This window comes from Lissotriton helveticus, chromosome 5_1 (genome assembly GCF_964261635.1).
Source record: "Lissotriton helveticus chromosome 5_1, aLisHel1.1, whole genome shotgun sequence".
Lineage (NCBI taxonomy): Eukaryota > Metazoa > Chordata > Amphibia > Caudata > Salamandridae > Lissotriton > Lissotriton helveticus.
Genome location: NC_136065.1, coordinates 2,092,938,652 through 2,092,962,448, shown reverse-complemented (window position 1 = coordinate 2,092,962,448; position 23,797 = coordinate 2,092,938,652).

The window sequence follows — 23,797 nt, the reverse complement described above, 5'->3', positions numbered from 1 at the left end:
TCCACTCCGGTCAGTGCAAAATTAGGGAAAGTGTTACGGATTTTCGGAGGTGGTTAGATTTACTATTCCTACTCCAGTCACCGCAACAATAAGGAAAGTGTTGGATATCGGAGGGGTTATATTTCTCATTCCCACTCCAAACAGCACAACAGTAGGGAAACTGTTGGACATTGGAGAGGGTGGATTTACTTTTCGCACTCCAAACAGTGCAACAGTAGGGAAAGCGTTGGACTTTGGCTTGGTTAAATTTACTATTCCTACTCCAGTCAGCACAACAGTAGGAATAGTGTTGGACTTCGAAGGGGTTATGCATATATATATATATATATATATATATATATATATATGTATATATATATATATATATATATATATATATATATATATATATATATATATATACATATATATATATATATATATATATATATATATATATATATATAATATATATTACCTACTGGCGATAGCCAGTAGGTATATATAGTTAGGATTGTTTTCCATAGGGAAATCGCAACATTCTATTGGGAATAACTTTGGCGCCGGTTGAGGAATCTTCCTGAAAATTTCCTTAACTTTGCCACGCGGCGCTCCGGTCCTTCCCTGAAAGTTTGGGGGGGATTCGTCAAGCGGGGGCCGAGATAAAAGGGGGGTCCCAAAACGTGTTTTCCCCAATGTTAATTTCCATAGGGCGGTTGGACTCACTTTTAGCCCGAACGGCTGAATGGTTTTCCACCAAACTTGGCAAAATTGTAGGGACTGGTAGCCCGATGTGCCTTTGCTATGTCTCAAGATATGTGCTCCAGTGGTTTTTACGAAAATTAACTTTGAAAAAATATATATTGGGCTACATTGGGCTATATATATGTTAGAGCCCAAATGTAGCCCAATGTAGCCCAATGTAGCCCAATGTAGCCCAAAGATGGCCACCAGAGACAAAAAAACAACAAATGTAGCCCAAATATCAGCCAGATGTAGCCCAATGACAGAATGTCCCAGAGTGCTCTAAAGAACAACTAGAGCGCTAACAGTCTTACTTATGACAAAAGTATGGCACACCTGAAGTCATCTTGATTGGAATAAAGTGTTAACACTTAAAACATTTAATTTGCAAAGGAACAAAATGAGGGGGTTCATTTTGCCATAGAAATTATGATTAGTGCTGAAGAAAGAAAAATTAGGGCACATTTTGAGTGACTTCTCAAATCCTCTTATATTTCATTAAAATTCTGATATGCAGTCTCCCAAGATGGCCACCAGAGAAAAAAGAGCCTGTGCTTAAAAACTCTGTTAGCAAAGCAGGCATTTGAGATTTAAAAAATAGTTAGGATTGTTTTCCATAGGGAAATCGCAACATTCTATTGGGAATAACTTTGGCGCCGGTTGAGGAATCTTCCTGAAATTTTCCTTAACTTTGCCTCGCGGCGCTCCGGTCCTTCCCTGAAAGTTTGGGGGGGATTTGTCAAGCCGGGGCCGAGATAAAAGGGTGTCCCAAAACGTGTTTTCCCCATGTTAATTTCCATAGGGCGGTTGGACTCACTTTTAGCCCGAACGGCTGAATGGTTTTCCACCAAACTTGGCAAAAGTGTAGGGACTGGTAGCCCGATGTGCCTTTGCTATGTCTCAAGATATGTGCTCCAGTGGTTTTTACGAAAATTAACTTTGAAAAAATATATATTGGGCTACATTGGGCTATATATATGTTAGAGCCCAAATGTAGTCCAATGTAGCCCAATGTAGCCCATTGTAGCCCAATGTAGCCCAAAGATGGCCACCAGAGACAAAAAAAAAACAAATGTAGCACATATATCAGCCAGATGTAACCCAACTATAGCCCAATGACAGAATGTCCCAGAGTGTTCTAAAGAACAACTAGAGTGCTAACAGTCTTACTTATGACAAAAGTATGGCACACCTGAAGTCATCTTGATTGGAATAAAGTGTTAACATTTAAAACATTTAATTTGCAAAGGAACAAAATGAGGGGGTTCATTTTGCCATAGAAATTATGATTAGTGCTGAAGAAAGAAAAATTAGGGCACATTTTGAGTGACTTCTCAAATCCTCTTATATTTCATTAAAAAAAATCTGATATGCAGTCTCCCAAGATGGCCACCAGAGACAAAAGAGCCTGTGCTTAAAAACTCTGTTAGCAAGCAGTAATTTGAGATTTAAAAAACGTTTTAATATATAAAAACGTAATCCGGTAATAGAATTAGCATTTAAAAAACCTTGCGAATTCAATGAAAAAACCATAGGTTTCAGGCCTTATATAGTTAGGTATTAGCATTTAAAAAACCTTGCGAATATACTGAAAAAAACCATAGGTTTCAGGCCTTATATAGTTAGGAATTAGCATTTAAAAAACCTTTGAAATTCACTGAAAAAACCATAGGTTTCAGGCCTTATATAGTTAGGAATTAGCATTTAAAAAACCTTGCAAATTCACTGAAAAAACCATAGGTTTCAGGCCTTATATAGTTAGGAATTAGCATTTAAAAAACCTTTGAAATTCACTGAAAAAAAACATAGGTTTCAGGAGTTATATAGTTTGGAATTAGCTTTTAAAAAATCTTTGCAATTCACTCAAAATACTATAAGTTTTAGTGGTGTTATAGTTAGCTGGACATTTTACTCATACAAAACCATTGAAATTGCTACTATATAGTTAGTTGTACTAACTATATTTCGCGCACGCGCAATCCACTGCTGATGATGTCACATATTAGATCATTCATGACATGGTCAGTGACATCACTGATGACATCTCAAATGACATCACTGATGACATCACTGATGACATCATCCACGTGACAATCACATACACCTTTTCATACACTATTACAATTTTTCATCACTCTTTGTAAAATACAGAGTATCATATTTAAATCCATTGTCACAGCAATACAAGTATCTAAAAATCCACTCAGTGATTCATAGATGTATACACACATCTATTCACTTACCTATGGATTCACTCATACATGCTGTCAATGAACAATAGAACACTATCAAAAATACTTATACATCTATATCGACATTAAACAACAGCACGCATCCTATTCACATATGAAGTCATCCTACTCACTTATGCAAACAATGGATCATACTTACATATTTACTTAGCAAAACACTTATACAAACACCACTTCTTCTATTCATTTAGATAGTAAGTCATACTTAGTGAATTATACAATAATTATTACAAGTATACAGTTATCCATACAGTCACTCACACAATCATTGTGTCTTATGTATACTTATTTATATACAACAACTGACACATACACTGCCTTTTATTTTTCTAGTTTGTTGGACCTGTACCATTGAGAAATATATTTGCTCATCACCACACCCATAAAGATATTCACTCACCCAAACAACTGTTAGAACATGTAGTTTTAACTTCATATATCTACTGAATCAACTATTCACACATCTTTGGACAGTCACACCCACCCCACCGAACCACACATACTTTCACATTCCCATACAAATACTCAGTTAACTACTCATTAACTAATATAGACTTTCACATAGCTAGTAACCAACTGTAGAATCAGTTTACACAACAACTGACAAAGTGATACAGATATTCACACAGTTTAGTCACTATATTTAGTGAGACATTATAAATTGGTCAAGTAAACAGTCAATTACACTGCTACTAAATCCTCCATCCAAATATTTATTTATATATATCCACTTATTCTTCAATGCAAATTGATATATATATATAATGCATATTTAAATAACGAAGCAAACCACATTCACTGGATGATGTCATCAGTGATGTCATCAGTGATGTCATTTGAGATGTCATCAGTGATGTCACTGACCATGTCATGAATGATCTAATATGTGACATCATCAGCAGTGGATTGCGGGTGCGCGAAATATAGTTAGTACAACTAACTATATAGGAGCAATTTCAATGGTTTTGTATGAGTAAAATGTCCAGCTAACTATAACACCACTAAAACTTATAGTTTTTTGAGTGAATTTCAAAGGTTTTTTAAAAGCTAATTCCTAACTATATAACTCCTGAAACCTATGGTTTTTTCAGTGAATATTTATATATATATATATATTTCCATACCATTCATCAAACTCAGGTGAGTAAATTGCTGGTGCATCATGGGACTGGAAGTCCATAACAATCTAACCCCAGTGGGCTTGAGGCAGCCAAGTTGTATCACATCAATATTTTATTGTTGGTGTGTCTCAGAGCATCCTCCACACTATACTTTTCACCAGTTCGTTCTGCTCTGCCGATACACAAACCAGCAGCGGAACTCCAGTCCCATGATGTTTGATGAATGGTATGGAAATAAAGGGAGATCGCTGAAAATACCATTTTGATGGCAGTCATTTTGTAAGCAGTGAAACCTATGAAGAAGAGTGTTTACTCGAAACGCGTCAGGTAACCGCTGGCGCTTGATGTGCTAGACTCCTCATTAACATTACAGACGCCAACCCGTGAGTGCGCCCTGCTCAGTGGGTGCTTGGGAACTTGAAAATATGACGGCCGACCCGGCCGTGGGGCGCACCGCTGCTTGCTAAGGCGGTTCCGCTGCTGGTTTGTGCATCGGCAGAGCGGAACGAACTGGTGAAAAGTATATTGTGGAGGATGCTCTGAGACACACGAACGATAAAATATTGATTTTATACAACTTGGCTGCCTCAAGCCCACTGGGGTTAGATTGTTATGGACTTCCAGTCCCATGATGCACCAGCAATTTACTCACCTGAGTTTGATGAATGGTATGGAAATAAAGGGAGATCGCTGGAAACACCATTTTGATGGCAGTCATTTTGTAAGCAGTGAAACCTATGAAGAAGAGTGTTTACTCGAAACGCGTCAGGTAACTGCTGGCGCTTGATGTGCTGGACTCCTCCTTAACCTTACAGACGCCAACCCGTGAGTGCGCCCTGCTCAGTGGGTGCTTGGGAACTTGAAAATATGACAGCCGACCCGGCCGTGGGGCGCACCGCTGCTTGCTAAGGCGGTTCCGCTGCTGGTTTGTGTATCGGCAGGGCGGAACGAACTGGTGAAATGTATATTGTGGAGGATGCTCTGAGACACACCAACGATAAAATATAGATTTGATACAACTTGGCTGCCTCAAGCCCACTGGGGTTAGATTGTTATGGACTTCCAGTCCCATGATGCACCAGCAATTTACTCACCTGAGTTTGATGAATGGTATGGAAATAAAGGGAGATCGCTGGAAATACCATTTTGATGGCAGTCATTTTGTAAGCAGTGAAACCTATGAAGAAGAGTGTTTACTCGAAACGCGTCAGGTAACTGCTGGCGCTTGATGTGCTGGACTCCTCCTTAACCTTACAGACGCCAACCCGTGAGTGCGCCCTGCTCAGTGGGTGCTTGGCTTATTAACTTGAAAATATGACGGCCGGTCCGGCCGTGGGGCGCACCGCTGCTTGCTAAGGCGGTTCCGCTGCTGGTTTGTGTATCGGCAGAGCGGAACTAACTGGTGAAAAGTATATTGTGGAGGATGCCCCGAGACACACCAACGATAAAATATTGATTTGATACAACTTGGCTGCCTCAAGCCCACTGGGGTTAGATTGTTATGGACTTCCAGTCCCATGATGCACCAGCAATTTACTCACCTGAGTTTGATGAATGGTATTGAAATAAAGGGAGATCGCTGGAAATACCATTTTGATGGCAGTCATTTTGTAAGCAGTGAAACCTATGAAGAAGAGTGTTTACTCGAAACGCGTCAGGTAACTGCTGGCGCTTGATGTGCTGGACTCCTCCTTAACCTTACAGACGCCAACCCGTGAGTGCGCCCTGCTCAGTGGGTGCTTGGGAACTTGAAAATATGACGGCCGACCCGGCCGTGGGGCGCACCGCTGCTTGCTAAGGCGGTTCCGCTGCTGGTTTGTGTATCGGCAGAGCGGAACAAACTGGTGAAAAGTATATTGTGGAGGATGCTCTGAGACACACCAACGATAGAATATTGATTTGATACAACTTGGCTGCCTCAAGCCCACTGGGGTTAGATTGTTATGGACTTCCAGTCCCATGATGCACCAGCAATATACTCACCTGAGTTTGATGAATGGTATGGAAATAAAGGGAGATCGCTGGAAATACCATTTTGATGGCAGTCATTTTGTAAGCAGTGAAACCTATGAAGAAGAGTGTTTACTCGAAACGCGTCAGGTAACTGCTGGCGCTTGATGTGCTGGACTCCTCCTTAACCTTACAGACGCCAACCCGTGAGTGCGCCCTGCTCAGTGGGTGCCTGGGAACTTGAAAATATGACGGCCGAGCCGGCCGTGGGGCGCACCGCTGCTTGCTAAGGCGGTTCCGCTGCTGGTTTGTGTATCGGCAGAGCGGAACGAACTGGTGAAAAGTATATTGTGGAGGATGCTCTGAGACACACCAACGATAAAATATTGATTTGATACAACTTGGCTGCCTCAAGCCCACTGGGGTTAGATTGTTATGGACTTCCAGTCCCATGATGCACCAGCAATTTACTCACCTGAGTTTGATGAATGGTATGGAATTAAGGGAGATCGCTGGAAATACCATTTTGATGGCAGTCATTTTGTAAGCAGTGAAACCTATGAAGAAGAGTGTTTACTCGAAACGCGTCAGGTAACTGCTGGCGCTTGATGTGCTGGACTCCTCCTTAACCTTACAGACGCCAACCCGTGAGTGCGCCCTGCTCAGTGGGTGCTTGGGAACTTGAAAATATGACGGCCGACCCGGCCGTGGGGCGCACCGCTGCTTGCTAAGGCGGTTCCGCTGCTGGTTTGTGTATCGGCAGAGCGGAACAAACTGGTGAAAAGTATATTGTGGAGGATGCTCTGAGACACACCAACGATAGAATATTGATTTGATACAACTTGGCTGCCTCAAGCCCACTGGGGTTAGATTGTTATGGACTTCCAGTCCCATGATGCACCAGCAATTTACTCATCTGAGTTTGATGAATGGTATGGAAATAAAGGGAGATCGCTGGAAATACCATTTTGATGGCAGTCATTTTGTAAGCAGTGAAACCTATGAAGAAGAGTGTTTACTCGAAACGCGTCAGGTAACTGCTGGCGCTTGATGTGCTGGACTCCTCCTTAACCTTACAGACGCCAACCCGTGAGTGCGCCCTGCTCAGTGGGTGCCTGGGAACTTGAAAATATGACGGCCGACCCGGCCGTGGGGCGCACCGCTGCTTGCTAAGGCGGTTCCGCTGCTGGTTTGTGTATCGGCAGAGCGGAACGAACTGGTGAAAAGTATATTGTGGAGGATGCTCTGAGACACACCAACGATAAAATATTGATTTGATACAACTTGGCTGCCTCAAGCCCACTGGGGTTAGATTGTTATGGACTTCCAGTCCCATGATGCACCAGCAATTTACTCACCTGAGTTTGATGAATGGTATGGAATTAAGGGAGATCGCTGGAAATACCATTTTGATGGCAGTCATTTTGTAAGCAGTGAAACCTATGAAGAAGAGTGTTTACTCGAAACGCGTCAGGTAACTGCTGGCGCTTGATGTGCTGGACTCCTCCTTAACATTACAGACGCCAACCCGTGAGTGCGCCCTGCTCAGTGGGTGCTTGGGAATTTGAAAATATGATGGCCGACCCGGCTGTGGGGCGCACCGCTGCTTGCTAAGGCAGTTCCGCTGCTGGTTTGTGTATCGGCAGAGCGGAACGAACTGGTGAAAAGTATATTGTGGAGGATGCTCTGAGACACAACAACGATAAAATATTGATTTGATACAACTTGGCTGCCTCAAGCCCACTAGGGTTAGATTGTTATGGACTTCCAGTCCCATGATGCACCAGCAATTTACTCACCTGAGTTTGATGAATGGTATGGAAATAAAGGGAGATCGCTGGAAATACCATTTTGATGGCAGTCATTTTGTAAGCAGTGAAACCTATGAAGAAGAGTGTTTACTCGAAACGCGTCAGGTAACTGCTGGCGCTTGATGTGCTGGACTCCTCCTTAACCTTACAGACGCCAACCCGTGAGTGCGCCCTGCTCAGTGGGTGCTTGGGAACTTGAAAATATGACGGCCGACCCGGCCGTGGGGCGCACCGCTGCTTGCTAAGGCGGTTCCGCTGCTGGTTTGTGTATCAGCAGAGCGGAACAAACTGGTGAAAAGTATATTGTGGAGGATGCTCTGAGACACACCAACGATAGAATATTGATTTGATACAACTTGGCTGCCTCAAGCCCACTGGGGTTAGATTGTTATGGACTTCCAGTCCCATGATGCACCAGCAATTTACTCACCTGAGTTTGATGAATGGTATGGAAATAAAGGGAGATCGCTGCAAATACCATTTTGATGGCAGTCATTTTGTAAGCAGTGAAACCTATGAAGAAGAGTGTTTACTCGAAACGCGTCAGGTAACTGCTGACGCTTGATGTGCTGGACTCCTCCTTAACCTTACAGACGCCAACCCGTGAGTGCGCCCTGCTCAGTGGGTGCCTGGGAACTTGAAAATATGACGGCCGAGCCGGCCGTGGGGCGCACCGCTGCTTGCTAAGGCGGTTCCGCTGCTGGTTTGTGTATCGGCAGAGCGGAACGAACTGGTGAAAAGTATATTGTGGAGGATGCTCTGAGACACACCAACGATAAAATATTGATTTGATACAACTTGGCTGCCTCAAGCCCACTGGGGTTAGATTGTTATGGACTTCCAGTCCCATGATGCACCAGCAATTTACTCACCTGAGTTTGATGAATGGTATGGAATTAAGGGAGATCGCTGGAAATACCATTTTGATGGCAGTCATTTTGTAAGCAGTGAAACCTATGAAGAAGAGTGTTTACTCGAAACGCGTCAGGTAACTGCTGGCGCTTGATGTGCTGGACTCCTCCTTAACCTTACAGACGCCAACCCGTGAGTGCGTCCTGCTCAGTGGGTGCTTGGGAATTTGAAAATATGGTGGCCGACCCGGCTGTGGGGCGCACCGCTGCTTGCTAAGGCGGTTCCGCTGCTGGTTTGTGTATCGGCAGAGCGGAACGAACTGGTGAAAAGTATATTGTGGAGGATGCTCTGAGACACACCAACGATAAAATATTGATTTGATACAACTTGGCTGCCTCAAGCCCACTGGGGTTAGATTGTTATGGACTTCCAGTCCCATGATGCACCAGCAATTTACTCACCTGAGTTTGATGAATGGTATGGAAATAAAGGGAGATCGCTGGAAATACCATTTTTTTTTTCTTCACAACAAAATTTTTATTATGCAATGGAAGGGAGGCAGAGCAATAGCTGTGGTTCCCCACAATCAGGAGAGTGCCACCAAACATTATAACATATTGTACGTGTGCCATTGTGATGTCAAGGACAATGAGAATAAAACAAAATAGGCCACCCTTCCCCACATCCCTACCCCACCCAACATCCCCAAACGCCCAACTACCCCACTACCCACCCCTTATCCCTCCCTAACCCATGCACATGTCAAAGGAAATACAGGTTTTAATATTCGTGAGGTGTGACACAGTAACGAGGCCCCTTCGGAACCTTTGTCTATAACTCCTCCTCATTTGCTGCAGGGGCATCAAGCGGCAACCCCCTATACTCCGCCCATCTCTTCCAGATCTTAAAATGCTTACGGGGGCAGCCTCTCGCTTCAAAGACAGGCCGCTCCAGTCCCATATAATAGTCCAAGGCAGCCTTCCATGCACTCAGGGGGGGGCGCGGACTCCCTTCCACGCTCTGGCCAGGTCTCTCTTGGCCACCACCAGTCCCAGCAGCAATAAGTGGCGCTTATATACGTTCCCACCAACTCCTTCGAGTACGTGGAGTAAACCCAGACGGTGAGTGCGTGGGAGATCCCAACCCAAAACCTCAGACATGCAATTCCATGCACCCCTCCAGAATCCAATCAGTCGAGGGCATGACCACACAGTATGTATCAGCGTACCCACAGCCGCTCCGCACCGGAGACAGTCCGAGGAGCCAATCAGTCCCGCTCTCCAGAGCCGCTCCCGGGTATAATAAGATCGATGGAGATATTTGAATTGGATCAGGCGAAGCCGCATCGCTACCGCAGTTCCGCGCGGGGACTCTAGGGCTTCCCTCCAGTCATCCTCATCCAGAGGACCAACGTCAACCTCCCAGGCCGCTTTCAGAGGGAGCAGAGTGGAAGAGCAGTGGGCCACCATCGACTGGTAGATGCGAGAGATCTTTTTAGTACCAAGGTCTCCCATGAACACCTTCGCTTCAATGGGGCTAAACTCCGGGAGTGAGTCTAGATCTGCTATGCTTGGTGTAAGTGCATGCCGGAATTGTAAGTAACGAAAGAACTGAGTTTGGGGCATACTGAACTCAGTGCTGAGCTCCTGAAAGGACTTAAGGGTAGTACCGGACATAACATGTCCCAACATTGATATACCTATGGCTTCCCAGCCATCAAACCCGGAGAGTGTCATCAGTTCGGGAAGGCGTCCATTGTGCCATAGTGGTGTCTCAGCTGTCAGTTTACCCCACCAACCCATTCGTCGTAAGGCCTGTCGCCACACCGCAAAGACCACTTTCGTAACGCACGGCAGCCCCCGCCGCAGTCGGGCCAAGTAGAGAATCGTGTGTAACGTATGATCCCCCATCAAGTAGTGCTCCAGGGCATACGTCGGATCCCCCCTGTCGCCATACCACCACTCATTGAGGACGAGCAGTTGCGAGGCCTGATAATAAGATAACAGATCGGGGGTGGCCAATCCACCACAATATGTGGAAAGGAAACAAGTCTTTAGTGCTACACGAGCCGCACCACCAGCCCACAGAAAGTGACTCAGGGCGGAATTAGCCTGCCGAAACCACTGGGGAGGAATAGGATGAGGGTAATTCTGTAATTGGTACAAAAGACGTGGGAGAGCTACCATCTTAAATATCGCTGACCTACCAAAGATGGTGAGGGGCATTCGGGACCAAGTCTTGACATCTTCTTGAACTTTATCCCACACGGGCACAATATTGCGCTCCCACGTAACATGGGTGGAGTCGGAAATGAACACCCCTAAATATTTCAGACCGTCCGTAGCATGCTGCAAGTCCATCGCCCAGGGATCTATCTCCGCCGCGCCTCCCAGCACCCAAAGGGTGGATTTGCCCAAGTTCAAGTAGAGACCCGAGACCTCTCCGAATATGCGCATGATTTCTAACACTCGGGGCCCCGAGCGTCGCAGATCTGTGAGAAAAAAGAGGACGTCGTCCGCATACAAGGCAATCCTGTCGAAAAGGGTCTCAGACCAGACAAAGCCCTGGAGCTGAGCATCTATGCGCACCCAGGAAGCTAGAGGTTCCATGGCCAACGCAAATAGGTACGGGGACAAGGGGCATCCTTGACGGGTTCCCCGTCCAATAGAGAATACCTCCGAAATGGCCCCAGCAACCCTGACAGACGCCGTGATATCAGTATAAAGCAACGAAATATAGGACAGATACACTGGGCCCAGGTTGAGGCGGGACAGAAGAGCAAAAAGGTACGTCCAGCTAACAGAGTCAAACGCCTTATGGATGTCCGCTAAGAGCAATGCCGCTCTGTCCCCAAGCGACCCCATCGCGTCAACCGCCGCCTGTGCCCGTCGAATGTTGTGACGTGTCGCACGATGTGGCATGAAACCTGCCTGGTCCGGATGAACCAGTTCCACCATATGTGGGAGTAAGCGGTTCGCTAGTGCCTTTGCTAGTATTTTGGCTTCCACATTAAGCAGTGAGATAGGGCGATACGAGTCGTGCCTGTCGGGGGGTTTGCCAGGTTTCTGGAAGACCACGATCTCGGCATGTCGCCAGTCCGGAGGCAGTCTGCCCCGCTCTCGTGCGATCTCCAGAGTGTTCCGATAGTGGGATCCCAGGAGGAGCTGGAATTTCTTAAAAAACTCACAAGGGTAGCCATTGGGACCCGGTGCCTTCCCTACATTAAGTTGGCCCAGCGCCTCCCCAAGTTCCTCGGCCGTGAGGGGAGCATCAAGTGTCTTCCTGGACTCGTCAGACACCGCCCGGGGCGGTAAGTCGTCAATAAATTTAGCTACTTCGTCCGCGTGGAGACTATCATGTGGGGCATATTGGGACTGGAAATAATCTGCAAAACTCGCCGCAAGCACAGCTGGGTCTGTAATCGTCACTCCGTCGTCAGCAGTGAGGCCCGGCAACGTAACCGGTTGGAGACGGCGCTGACACAGCCTATGGAGCATGGTACTGGACTTGTCCCCCCATTGATATATTCTGCTCCGCGTGGCCAGCCACGCCAGTTTAGCCTCGTCCATCAAGATAGAGGCGTATGACTGTTGTGCCTGGAGGAGCAACCGTATCGCTACCTCATCACCCCCTCCCCTACTACGGCGTTCTAGGTCTTCGACTAGTTTGGCAGCTACAGTGGCCGATTCCCGTCGTCTACGGCGGGCCTCGGCACACCATGCAATATCTACCCCCCGTATAGTAGGTTTCATGGCCTCCCATACCACCTCAACATCTATATCACCCACCAGATTTTCCTGCCAGTAGTGTGCGATAGCCTCTCGTAGATGTTGGACATAAGTGGGCTGCTGTAGATGCCACAACGACATCCTCCACCGAAAGGGTTGTCTTGTCGTAAGTAGTTCTATCATGACTGACACTGGAGAGTGGTCCGAGAGCCCCCTCGGATGTATCGCAGCCTCACGCACCCTACTCAGATACATTCCAGGAATAAACACATAATCTAATCTCGAGAACGAGCCGTGCACTGCAGAAAAATATGTGTACTCGCGTACAGTTGGATGCATATGTCGCCACACATCCACCCAACCTAGACCCTCAGCCGCGGCCCGTAACCGAGTAGGGGAATTAGGGGAAGGGGCCGCCAGCACTCCCTGCCGCCTCCGACGGTCCACACACACATCCATCACCTCATTCCAGTCCCCTCCAATCACCGCCAAGGACTCCGGGATATCCTCCCACACCTTAAACAACTTCTCGGACAGGGCCCACTGCAGTGGGGGGGGAGCATAAACACTTCCAAAAACCATTGGTTCTGTGCCCACCTTCCCTTTAATAAAGACATATCGGCCCTGAGGATCCACCCACTGCTTCTCATGAAAGTAGGCCACTCTGCGGTGCACCAGAATAGCAACCCCTCTAGAGCCCCTGGAGAATCCAGCATGAAAGACCTGATGGTATCCAAATCTCTGTAAGCTAAGTACTTTCGTGCCCAACATGTGAGTTTCCTGGAGCAAGAGAACATCCGCCGCCTCCCTCTTCCCCCAACGCAAAACAGCCCCCCTTTTAACGGCATCCAGCATCCCCCTGACATTCCAAGTGATTATCCGTAAGGACTCGCCGGGGAGTCCATGAGTCAAATCAGCCATAGTCAATTGAGGTCCAATAAGCATGCCTCCTGTGCCACTTCCACCCACCTCGCATTGTCTTCAGGTCAATCCCAATCAGCATGTGCATTACCCCCCCGCCCCACCCAGACCCTCCCAACATCAACAAAAACTACTCCAATAGATCTATCATTTCCAGTCATCACTGCGCCTACATGTCCTACCCCCAACCCCTGCTGCCAACACCCCCCCTCCCCATACTCCAGAAAACAGTGAAGTACCTGTCGCGGCATGGGCCGCCCCGGGTCCAAAACAGAGGGCCCAAGGCTAACCATACCAATGGATCCCAACACCCCTTAAGAACAGCCACACCCACCCCTCCCTCAGCCAACAACCACTGCGCGTGGCAGTCGAAGGCCCTAGTAAGTCCCTTCCCAACCCCTTCACCACCACCCAAATTGCAACGAAACCTTGCCAAGAGCTAGCAACAAAAATCAGTGCCCACACTTCTAGGGAGGAAGCCCAACCGTGGGTCCCCCCGTCACACGAGGCAGCCGCAGCAGTGGAATTACACCCACGGACTCAAGAGTTATCTTCAGATTGGTCGGATGCAGCAGTCCCTTTATCTTGAGTCGCGCCAGCAGAGGCCGACCTCTTCCTTGACCGGGACCTCCGCTGACGGCCATGTCGGGCCGGCTGGCCCTGTCGATCCTGCGTCGAGCCTCCCGGGACACCAGGATTTAGACCTGGCTGAGCATGTGGCCTGATCGGCACCGACTCGTCAGTCCACTGGAAGACCTCCTCCGGGGTATCGAAAAAGTGGGTTCGGGACTGATAGACAACCCGCAGGCGGGCCGGGTACAGCAAGGAATATTGAATCTTCAATCCTCGCAATTTGGCCTTAGCGTCCAGGAAGGAGCGACGCTGCTGCTGCACCAGCCTGGTATAGTCAGGAAAGATCATGATCTTCCGGTTTTCGTACATGATGGTGCCTCTGGCTCTTGCCTCACGGAGAACCACATCCCGATCATGATAATTCAGTAATCTGGCGATGACCGCCCGGGGTCGTTCCCCCTCCGGCGGCCGCTGAGTTAAGGCGCGGTGTGCACGCTCAATCACAAAGCAAGTGGAAAGGGCCCCCGTGGGGAGCCAGCTCTCCAGCCATTGGGTCAGAAACAGCTCCATATTGTCCTTCTCGCATCGCTCCGGAAAGCCAACGAAGCGTAGGTTGTTACTACGTGCGCGACCTTCGGCATCCTCCACTCTGGACGCGAGGTTCTTTTGGATATGTTCCATCGCCGCCATCTTGCGTTTGAGGGTCCCCACATCGTCCTCCACCACCGAGATCCTCGACTCCGTTTCCGTAATCCGCTCCACAGCATTCCATAGATCTTGTCGCAGCAGGGTCACGTCTACACCCACTGCACCAATCTTCGCGTCCAGCATATCTCTGGATTGGGTGATCGCCGCCATAAGTGCCGCATTATCTGGCCCAGTTCCTCCGCCACCGCCGGGCGCTCCAGAGCCCCCACTGGGCCCGGTGAACTTGTCAATGGGCCCCTGTTTGGCCGGGCCACCACCCCCCCTGGTCATGATTGCGTGGAACCGTAAAGCACAGGATCAAGAGGGTCCACAGAGGGGGCGGGGGGGGGCACCCACACCAATACGTGGTTCGGTCCGTGGTCCCGCAGCCCCCGAAGATACAGCGGCTCCCTACCAGGTCCGGGCAGCGCCGGCGGGCAGCGTGAATCAAGCGCCTGGCAGCTTCCCCAGCTCCCCCCCGGCCAGGCAAACCGTATGTCCCCCAGTGGTCTGCTCCGAATCCACAGGGCCCTTAAGTCCTCGGACGCTCCGCCAGTACCAGCTCTGCCTCCTGCAAGGACAGCACCAGGGGGGGACCAAAGGAGTTTGTCGGCTGCCCCAAGCAAGCTCAGTGCCTCAGGTCGTGAATTGGCCAGGGGGGGGGACCGCACCAGAGAGTAGTGCAGCAGAGTACCTCTCTGCCGGCCGCAATCGCCACGTCCACGAGGGCCCCAGACACCACCTATGTCAGCATCAAACCCCCGGGCACTCGAGAGTCCAGGTCTTGGCTTACCGACCAGGATATGGGCCACCGCTCCTCCCAGGACCTCCAAGCCAGTGTCTACAAGTTCAGTGAGGTCGGCAGGCACCCATCCACAGCTCCGCGGCGCCACCGCCACCCAGGGTCAGGTCGTCAGTCGATCAATCCGCCGGCCCAGGCCAGCCCCGGCAATCACTCCACCGTTGGCGCTCCCCTAGGCCTCCGAAAATCGAGGTCCCGGTCTCCCGGCCCCGAGGTAGGCCGCGTCCTCCTGCAGCCCTCCCCAGACGCCAGAGCAGACCCCCCTCGCCACCGGAGGGTCCCCGCAGCTGCACAGTGTTCCGTCAGGAAGGGGAGTTCCGCCAGCCCCGGGGAAGCGGATATGGACGGGCCGGCGCGGAGAACCCCCAGCCGGGGAGCGCCAAACTCGAGGCCCCGGTTTCTCCTGTGGGGACTAGGCCGCGGACTGACGCCGCCGAGCACGGCTCCGCCAGCGGTCCGGGAGCTCCTGAGGATACTGCGGGCGGCTCCGCCTGCCTTCCGCTCTGCTTGTCGGTGGTGCGGGTGACGAGTCTGGGTCAGGAAGTAAGGATAAATGCACGGATAAAGAACGGGCCGGTGGGAGCTTTAGCAAGCTGCGTCCACCATCTTCGCCCGCGTAGCCACGCCCCCGGAAATACCATTTTGATGCCAGTCATTTTGTAAGCAGTGAAACCTATGAAGAAGAGTGTTTACTCGAAACGCGTCAGGTAACTGCTGGCGCTTGATGTGCTGGACTCCTCCTTAACCTTACAGACGCCAACCCGTGAGTGCGCCCTGCTCAGTGGGTGCTTGGGAACTTGAAAATATGACGGCCGACCCGGCCGTGGGGCGCACCACTGCTTGCTAAGGCGGTTCCGCTGCTGGTTTGTGTATCGGCAGAGCGGAAGGAACTGGTGAAAAGTATATTGTGGAGGATGCTCTGAGACACACCAACGATAAAATATTGATTTGATACAACTTGGCTGCCTCAAGCCCACTGGGGTTAGATTGTTATGGACTTCCAGTCCCATGATGCACCAGCAATTTACTCACCTGAGTTTGATGAATGGTATGGAAATAAAGGGAGATCGCTGGAAATACCATTTTGATGGCAGTCATTTTGTAAGCAGTGAAACCTATGAAGAAGAGTGTTTACTCGAAACGTGTCAGGTAACTGCTGGCGCTTGATGTGCTGGACTCCTCCTTAACCTTACAGACGCCAACCCGTGAGTGCGCCCTGCTCAGTGGGTGCTTGGGAACTTGAAAATATGACGGCCGACCCGGCCGTGGGGCGCACCGCTGCTTGCTAAGGCGGTTCCGCTACTGGTTTGTGTATCGGCAGAGCGGAACGAACTGGTGAAAAGTATATTGTGGAGGATGCTCTGAGACACACCAATGATAAAATATTGATTTGATACAACTTGGCTGCCTCAAGCCCACTGGGGTTAGATTGTTATGGACTTCCAGTCCCATGATGCACCAGCAATTTACTCACCTGAGTTTGATGAATGGTATGGAAATAAAGGGAGATCGCTGGAAATACCATTTTGATGGCAGTCATTTTGTAAGCAGTGACCTATGAAGAAGAGTGTTTACTCGAAACGCGTCAGGTAACTGCTGGTGCTTGATGTGCTGGACTCCTCCTTAACCTTACAGACGCCAACCCGTGAGTGCGCCCTGCTCAGTGGGTGCTTGGGAACTTGAAAAAAAAAAAAAAAAATATATATATATATATATATACATACATACATACATACATACATACATACATACATATATATATATTGGCTGGTGGGAGGAGCAGGTTGCCTTAGCAGGTGAAAATCACAAATGGGCCGGTCACATTGTAGTCTGGCGTCGATATATCGACGACCTCTTCCTGGTGTGGAGGGGCTCCACCACGCAGGCTGAGAAATTTTTTGAAGGACTCAACACCAACAATCTTAACCTTAGATTCACATCTGATATTAGCGAAAAGGAAGCGCATTATCTCGATCTAAGAGTCTATGTACATCAGGGTAAGTTAGAGACAAGCCTTTACCGCAAGCCAACAGCTGGCAACAGCATCTTGCACTACGAGAGTAGCCACCCTTCCAGTTAGACCCGTAGCATCCCTTATGGGGAGCTACTTAGACTACGACGGAATTGCTCTTTGGAGTCTGAATTCGTCAGAGCTGCACAAGACAGTATTGCTAGATTTCTAGCAAGAGGCTATGAACAATCTCTCCTTGATAACACCTATAGGAGAGTTCTGAGAATTCCTAGAAAAGACCTTTTTGCTCAGATGTCTCCTTCTACTGAAGATTCAGATTCCAAAACTAAATTCCGTCTGATAACCACTTATTCTGATGAGGTTCCTCAATTAAGACAAATTCTCATGAGGAACTGGCACATCTTACGAACAGATACTATTATAGGAAGTGATGTCCCAGCTAAACCCCTCATAACCTTCAGAAAGTCCAAGTCGATCAAAGACACTCTGGTGCAAAGTCATCTTTTTCCATTGCCACCCAAATCCACAGGATCCTTAAAAGAAATGAAAGGATTCTTTCCTTGTGGAAAATGTAAAGCTTGCGAAAACAGTAAAAGGACACTAACCTACAAGGTCCCAGGACTCAAGAAACCGAGACTGATAAATAAATTTATCACATGCACAACACCTTTTGTGGTGTACTGTTTGGTTTGTCCCTGCGGTCTCCAGTATATCGGAAGCACAATGAACAACGTGAAACTCCGGATACTGGAACACCAAAGGGCAATCATGAATAAAGATGCAACCTATCCCGTTGCCCGCCACTTTGCCGAAAAACATGGAAGTAATAGGGAACTATTACGTTATTTCGGCATTGACCATGTGCCCCCACATCCCAGAGGAGGAGACAGATTACTCCGTCTCCGTAGACTTGAATCTAGATTTATAATCGCTACAAACCAAGAACCCACTGGGATTGAATGTAGGGGAAGAACTGACAGTACACCTTGGTAGATAACTTATAATCAAAGATCTAAGAACATGATTATATTGTAATGCATTATGTAGTTTTCATTTGAAACTTATGTGAATCTAGGTATAGCGTTCTTCTATTTTCCACTTCTCCCCCCTACTCCCTTTCCAATTCATTCACAATTGATTTGAAAATATTTTCTCTTTTTTCTTCCTGCAGCTTAGCACAACAAATTATCACATAGAAATTACCTAGTATTGATCGAACAGTCGAGTATAAATAGAATTCTGATATTTTGATCCTAGGAATATGTCTGTGTAAATAGAATATGATATATTTATATATATACCTGTTGAATGATTATCATAGTAACCTCATATAATTTTTGGAGATTATTGTTTGAGATTATTCCTTGTAAATATTATATGGTATGCTATCCTGACAGGTTATTGTCCGGTTTAAAATTAATTGTATGTTACCGGAGCCTCGCCGATCCACGGCTTGATCATTACATTTCTTGTTTCCAATGTTTAATATGCAGCTCTCTGCATCTTGGTAATAGAGATAATTGGTTTTGTATGCCAGTTCAACGCCGATACACGGCGATATAATTTTTGGAGTCTGGCGGTGGTAAAAGTCAATATAAAACACACAATTTAATTAATCTAATTACTTGTGTATAATAGTGTGATTGTACACGTTTTGATGAGAGAAATGGCAAACAACATTTGAGTATATGCACTCCTTGCCTATGAATGTCTTGTATAATATGGCTGCCACACTGAACCCATTTTTTTGTTTTTTCGTTTTACATGTTTAAATGTTTATTTTACATAGTCCGCTTTTTATGTCTGTGAGAATGTTACAAAAAAGCGTCACAGACTCTATGTCGGCGACACTGAGGAATGACTATTGTCCGAAAGACGTCTGCCATCTGCGTTGCTGTGTGCTAAATAAATAAAATCTGTTGCCAACCTGGAGTGCTTATATCTTCTTTCCGAGACGGGAGGGAGATTCAGGAGCCTACATATATATATATATATATATATATATATATATATTTTAGAACAAAGAGGGCGGCACAACTGGATACTTTTTATGAAGCTTTAATCACACAAACACTCCACCGACGCGTTTCAGCCTCACGGCTTTTCTCACGGAAAAAAGAGGGGGTGAGAAAAGCCGTGAGGCTGAAACGCGTCGGTGGAGTGTTTGTGTGATTAAAGCTTCATAAAAAGTATCCAGTTGTGCCGCCCTCTTTGTTCTAAAAATTAATACAGGGCTATGATCCAGCCCTCGGGCCGAGCACACACTGCTGAGCGCTCTCAGGCTTGAAAGGATCGCTTTGGATTTATATATATATATATATATATATATATATATATATTACCTACTGGCGGTCGCCAGTAGGTAGTTATAGTTAGGACCTAGCTACCATAGGAAAAATCCGCAACATTCTATTGGGAATAACTTTGGCGTCCGTTGAGGAATTTGCGTGTAATTTTCCAAAATTTAGGCCAGCTTCGCTCCGCTTCTTCCCTGGAAGTTTTCGGGGGGATTGAACATCCGGGGGTCCCAAAACGTGTTGTCCTCATGTTAATTACCATAGGACGAATAGACAAGGCTACAGCCCTAACCGCTGAATGGAATTACACCAAACTTTGCAAAATTGTAGGGACTGGTATGCAGAAGTACCTTTTCTATATTTGGTGAAAATTGCTCCAGTGGTTTTTACGAAAATTTACTTCAAAAACACATATATATCTATATGCGCGCTTCGAGAGCTTACAGGTAGGCCACGGGAGTGCGCGAGCGGAAAGCTGATTGGCTCTCGGGTGTCTGTCAACATTCTAAACAGTCCGGAGAGTCCGCCATCTTGTGTCTCGGTAGAATCGAGACACAGCATCCCAAATGTCTCATAGGGAGCATACCTTATGGTGAATTCCTTCGCCTGAAAAGAAACTGCTCGGATGAGGAGGAGTACGCTCGGGCAAAGGAAGAAGCTAAAACAAGGTTCCAGATCAGAGGATATTCTCGAAACGTACTAACAAGTGCAGAAGAGAAATCCAAAAAGATCCAAAGGGACCAACTACTAATGACCAAAGAGGTGTCGAAAAATGAGGATAATCCTAGAATGATTACCACATTTAATTCTAAATCAGGTAGGATAATGCACATTTTCCAAAAGAACTGGCATATCCTCAAAACAGATCAAATAATGAGCAAAGTCCTTCCAGAAAGACCCATTTTAACATACAAACGGAGTCAATCCCTGGGGGACCATCTTGTCCATAGCCATTTTTTGTCAAACAACAGGAAGTCTGTCCAAATATCAAAATCTAAAGGTTTCTTTCCATGCCGAGCCTGCAAGGCCTGTAAAAATAGCAAGATAATAAAAACTTACCCAGGTAAAACTGATGAAAATGGACCCGAGAGATGTATTAAAAAACTACTCAACTGTAATTCTGAGTACACCATCTACTGCCTCACTTGTCCCTGTGGGAAACGCTATATAGGCAGCACTATCAAGCCTACAAAAATGCGGATCCTCGAACATCTACGGGCAATAGTGAACAGGGATAAGGCGTACCCTGTAGCGAGACACTTCGCTGAGTTCCACAAAAGCGACAGGGACCTGTTAAGCTTTTATTGTATTGATCAGGTGGAACGCAGTGAAAGGGGTGGTGATAGAGAAAAAAGACTTCGTACTTTGGAGTCCAAATACATAATCGGGCTAAAAACCACAATTCCCTGGGGTTTGAACAATAATGAGGAAATGTGGGTACATCTGGAATAACAACTAGATACTGTGTAACATCATACTATCTCCACATTTCTGAAACAGGCCTTGCTGTTACGCACTCTCATACACACTCTCCCATCTATATACTCTTCCTTTGGTTTATGCCCATCCAGGGCGAAATCAAGTGTACTGATTCAGCAGGGATGTACTAGCCCATCCAGGGCATAAATTCAATTCAGGAGAATTTCCTGTAGGTGTAAACACTGTTATCTCAATACTATGAGATTAATACTACACCCACACTGCAACAAGAATAGTATAAATGTGTTTGACGAAACTCAAGTATGCATGCACTGTAGAGACATTAATTCATTGCTTACCTAATGTTTTTAAGTTGCACTGAGCACTTTATGTATTTATAACGCCATGGAATGTATACATTTTTGCGAATTTTGCACATTATAAGATGGCCGCCACGCTATGTATCTTGAAAATGAGAAACCGTCATTGATTTCCATGACGAGTCGGCTTTAAATGGCGTTTTGTATTTTTATCACTGGTGAACACTGACGAAGCCTTCTGGCGAAACGCGTCTGTTGTGGGGTAGGGGCTTGAATTAAACAAACTTTGGAAACTGATGGTATGGTGTGCTGGTCTTCTGTCTAGCCAGATTGGAGTGGACTGGTTTTGGGATATATATATATATATATACATATATATATATATATATATATATTACCTACTGGCGGTCGCCAGTAGGTAGTTATAGTTAGGCCCTAGCTACCATAGGAAAAATCCGCAACATTCTATTGGGAATAACTTTGGCGTCCGTTGAGGATTTTGCGTGTAATTTTCCAAAATTTAGGCCAGCTCCGCTCCGCTTCTTCCCTGGAAGTTTCGGGGGGGATTCAACATACGGGGGTCCCAAAACGTGTTTTCCTCATGTTAATTACCATAGGACGAATAGACAAGGCTACAGCCCTAACCGCTGAATGGAATTACACCAAACTTTGCAAAATTGTAGAGACTGGTATGCAGAAGTGCCTTTTCTATATTTGGTGAAAATTGCTCCAGTGGTTTTTACGAAAATTTACTTAAAAAACACATATATATCTATATGCGCGCTTCGAGAGCTTACAGGTAGGCCACGGGAGTGCGCGAGCGGAAAGCTGATTGGCTCTCGGGTGTCTGTCAACATTATAAACAGTCCGGAGAGTCCACCATCTTGTGTCTCGGTAGAATCGAGACACAAGAGGTGAAAAAAAACAGGGGGTAATGATTAAAAGGGGGCAGGGTAGACACCCCCTGACCCCCTAGGTTTTCTGAGGGGGGCCTAGAAGGGGCCTGAAGGACAAAAAAACTATTTGCTTTTTTAATTTTCGCGGGGTAACGCTGGGTGCGTTCCCATGTACGCTTCCCGGTACGCGTACCCTGAGCGCACCACAGGGAAAAACAGTGTAAAAAATTAGGGTAAAATATAATTTAGAGTGCTTAGAGGTAGGGTAGCTCTGAAAAGAGCTGTTGTGTTATGTGGGCGTTTAGTCTAAAATTCAAAAGGAAGACTCTATTCCCCTCATCTGTAAAATGCACACCATCTCTCCTATTGATGCCTTGCATGTTGTAACGCAAGTTGTTGTGGTATAAGGAACCCATACCATAGTCTCTTAGGAAAGCAGAAACAGATTTATTCACATGTTTCCTTGCTTTCTCAATCTGTGGACAAAATTGGTTGGACCAGTTCCATTTTTGCCTTTGGAATATATTAGAATATACCAAGGCAGTTTTTGGAAAAAGTGACATCAATTGCCCAAAGATGTCCTTTAAAAGCATTTCCAGACCTACCCCAGTCAAAGTGCCCAGGTCATTGCCACCACAGTGCACAATTATGAGGTGAGGGTGTGGTAGATGCATAAAGGATTTTACCAATGGTATCAATTGGTGACATCTCAATCCTCTCTGGCCAATCCACATATTATCCACATTTGGTAAATCAAGGTTGTGAATACCTCTGATTGCTGCATATCTTTCACTCCAGTGAACAAAACTATGACCCACAATCCAGACTTTTGGCATCTTGCAGGTAGATGTGGTTGTATTCAGATGAGTTGTGGAAATGAAATGCCAGTTTGAAAGTAGGAGTTATGAAAAAAAAGTGGTTGAGATTCAGTGCACTTGAAAAAGAAGAAATGATTGGTGGTTTTTTAAAATTCTCCACTGAAAATTAGGGTGCATGCTTTTGTTTTTTGAAAGAAGTAATCCTAATGGTTGAGAAAAAGTAATTGAAAGAAACATTGCACATGATTAGCTAGTATATTGAGAGGTCAAACACCCTTGCTGAGTTCATTTGCAACATAGTATGATGAACTTTTCACCTGTGTGCTGAGTTAGGTGGGAGTTACCATGGTAACAGGCTGAATGAGCATTGGGGATGGGTGAATATTATGTGAGTTTGAAAGTGTTGAAATGTAGAACCAATTAAAATGTCAGTTTGGTTTTGAAATAGTGTGGGAAGAATTTTGATTGGTTAAGTCCAGGGATATGTATGAAGAATTACAGGGAATCAGGGCCATTTGTGGTTGCAGTGTTTGAGGTGCATTTCAGAGATCCTGCTTAAGAGAATCTGGTGTGTGTGACTGGCACTGTTCTAAATCTTCAAAAGCATTTTTAAAGGTAAGTAATGATTCATTTAATATAGACAGAGTGCTATATG